Here is a 3639-nt window from a genome sequence, read left to right as displayed (position 1 = left end):
GTGTTATAAATATCCACCACATAGTATTTTATTTTTTGTGGTTTGATGAGGACCAACTCGAATTTAGATTATAAATGGTTGTAAGAAGACCACAAATTGCTCGATATTATGACATGTGGATCTTCAAAAAAGACAACAAAATGCTCGATCTTTTGGTTGAGCAGGTCAATATAGGGAACAAATTGCCCCACAGGGTTTGGAAGCATGTGGTATATATGGACTATCGCCCGAGCGTCCCATGCACAATACCCCACGAGTTAACTTTCCTTGCATTCAATATTTCTTTTTTCTGAGCTTGTTTCATCCCATTGAGATCATATTCTTCCAAGAAGAAAACTTTGAGATATGGATCATATCGAAATGCCCTAATATGGGGGTTTGCTATCATAAATGCCTCTAGATGGAATCTACCATCTGCAACAAATACAACAGCATCAACTACAACACTAATAAGAATTGTAGGAGATGCACTTCCCCTCAACTTATTTCATCCCATTGAGATCATATTCTTCCAAGAAGAAAACTTTGAGATATGGATCATATCGAAATGCCCTAATTGTAGGTTTAAACTATGGAACAATGATATCAATACCAGAGTCAGCTAAAGCAGATTTAACTGCTCTCACAACTGCTAAGAATTGGATGGTCCCTGCCATTGCAATCTTTTTGTCACAAAAAATGCTTTAATTGTATTAATGATATGGTCTATATCTATTTTTATTTCAACGAAAACATATAAATCAGGGATTTTGGTGTAATCTATTGGGACTAAACAGCTATGCCCATAATGGATCAAAAGATCTAGAAAAATCATCCACACAGCAGCATGCCCCATATGTGATGTCACCCAGAAGCAAAGGTATCAAAAATGTCGGAAAGATCAAGTGAGTACATGAGAATACCTTCGGGGAATTGAAAGGCGACACTTTTGGCACCGGAAGATACAATTCGCCATATTGATTTATGAATTTCAAAGTTATAATTTGAGGGGAGCAGGGAAACTGCAGTATTGAGGGAAGGATTGTTAAGAATCGAATCAGGGACTCGATTTCTGAAGAAACAAACGCTTAGGAGGGGGTCTCGGGTTTTTGGAGGAAAGGGCAGTGTCGGGTTCCATCTGATTAGCAAGCTACGTGAAAGAAGATTTCCAAGAAAGTCACGACAAAAATCACCTTTTCTAGAGAAAACAATGAGAAGCGAATCGGAACAAAAAAAATACTTGAAGAGTAAAAAATACATAATGAACCAATATGCTTTACTTACATAACTTAGAATTCTTCTATAAAACCTTTACTTCACAAAATTTCTGAACTTAGAATTCTTCTATTAAACCTTTACTTCACAAAATTTCTGTAAAACCTGTCCTATGTGTGCAAAATTTGGGGATAACCCCTGCTCTCCCATTGAACCCGAACCCATTCATGTTACCGTTCGATAAAATTTGAATCCGAGATTTGTGCTGGAGGAGCTCTGAGTCTTACCCCAAAACAATTGATTGAAAGGAAGATCAAGCCCCGTCTGAGACTGCTGAAATGGATTCATGTAAGAAATTGGAAGATTAGCGCTGTTGCTTCCCTGAGATTCCATCTCACAGACGAGCCACAAATTATGCGAGTGATCAACTGTGGTTTGCGTCTCAATTTTTCTGTCTGATGCTCCTTCGCACACCAGTCCCATTCCCTTGGGAAATTCCAATCTCTGTTTCGCTTCTTCCCATTTACCAGAAATTTTGTAAGACAAATTCCACAGAGATTCTTTCGACGAGTTGGCGCTTAAAGTGGTTGGATGCTTACGTATTTCTTCATTGCTTCGATTATTGTACTTTGTGAGGATGTGAAGAACTTCAGGCTTATTTGGAGGCCAGGAATGAGGAGAGAATTTTTTCTCGCTTTCGGGAGGAGAAACACAAGAAGAAGACGTCAATGCCACAGAGCAGAGAGAATCGATGGCACTTCTTCTTCACCCCTTCGACTCGGTTCTTGAAAACCTTGCAGCGAGCCCTTTCGTCGCCGATGAACTTCATCTCGAGTTTAGATCTCACCGTGGCAACTATGTGAAATCGAGAAGAAATTTGGGGAAACTGTGATAGGAGCGTTGTAGTAGGAAAGTGAGTGCCAGTTGTTTTCCAAGTTTCGGTTTCCACGCCCACTCACAAGTCGCCACGGAAGAGCACACGCCGTATTCCCGGTTGACCACCCAAATGACTAACCGACCAACCTTTTTCACCCCAAAAATATGGATGATCAACTTCTTTTATGACAAAGCACTAACATATATGACTCATTCATTAGCAAAGTTATAACATTTTCTCTTGGTTGGTCATATATGACTCTTTCATATCTGTTCTTCATCTCATGTTCTTTTTATTTTTTATAAGATTAACTTATTAGACTCAAGTTTATAAAGTAGTGACACGTTTTTTGTTATTCAATTTGTTGTTCTTTAAGAAATCCTCTGGTAATGTCATGAGTTACATTAACACAAATGAAGAGAACCATGCTTTTAGTTCATGTTATGAAGTTATAATTGGATATCTTATTTTTATACTATGTTTTATTTGATATTTGTTTTATTTGAGTCATTACAAATATTAGGCATAGGATGTTATGGTCCTGGGTTAAGTACCTATGTCTTCCGCTCCTAACAGGCCGGTCTTTTGGGTAGTATTGGCTAGGTGCTTAACATAGGATTTGATTCTTAAAATATTAAGAGAGAAAACAATTAATTGATTGTATAATGAGTACATTGTTTCTCTATTTATAATAGAGAAAACTGACAAAATCAAAATAAAACTAAAATGGGGAAAGGAGGAATTTTAGGTTTTAAAGGATGGGATGGCATGGTGCTATATGGACAAGCTTTACTAACGTGGGAAGTTGACGGATTGTATGAGGATTCCAAAGGTTGAAATCAAATAATTTGGGAAATAAGTTTAAAAAGTCATTATTCATGTAAATTAAAATTTTAAATCCAATATTTGGGTACAATTCCTTGAAATATAATAATAATAATAAAAATTTTCCACAAAATAATTCTTATTACATGAGTTGGTAATTGGGTGTAATTAGATTGGACAACAACAACCTTCATGTAGGGCATATTGAGTGAGAAATTCTTAAAACCACTAAAAATTCAAATTTTGATCAATTCATTTTCTATAATTTTTGTGAGAAAATTTTACTTTTGTGCAATGGTACCCCACCTATAAAGTAATATTTAATTAATCTATCTAATAATTACATAAAAAATTTCAAGGTACAACAATTCAAAGTAAAATTTTAAATGTTGAAGATTAAAATATAATTTTAGTTATTTAGATTTATGTTTCAATTGCATAATTCTAAACTTTTTTCAATCGATCCTTTTTCTTTTTCTCCATAGCACAACAAGGTGCATCTATAGATGACAAAATTCAATATATTGGAGCTAGCACTACATCATGACTTAAAAACTATCAACTGTGAAATCTCCAGTCAGTGAAATATCAAGGAAGGAAAGTAGAGCTCCATGTTTAGCAACTATTACATAAAAGGAAACTCTAGGGAAGCAAGGATTCCAAATCAGACTAGAATAGGTGGCCTCTTCGGTTTATATATAACTGAGTTAGGACTTGCTTTCTTCTCCCTTGTAGCATTGCCG

At 35.8% G+C, this 3639-nt stretch overlaps 1 pseudogene; it reads right to left on the bottom strand.

The window, feature by feature from the left end:
• Positions 1–220: 220 nt before the first annotated feature.
• Positions 221–1677, bottom strand: LOC137938252 (uncharacterized; annotated as a pseudogene).
• Between the last annotated feature and the right edge of the window lie 1962 nt (positions 1678–3639).

The sequence above is a fragment of the Aristolochia californica genome, unplaced genomic scaffold (genome assembly GCF_029961685.1).
Source record: "Aristolochia californica isolate CCGP_79_NKW_82.1479 unplaced genomic scaffold, dmAriCali1.0.hap1 SCAF_8, whole genome shotgun sequence".
Classification (NCBI taxonomy): Eukaryota; Viridiplantae; Streptophyta; class Magnoliopsida; order Piperales; family Aristolochiaceae; genus Aristolochia; species Aristolochia californica.
Note: the sequence above shows the minus strand (reverse complement) of the source record. Positions and strands in the feature narration are given on the sequence as shown.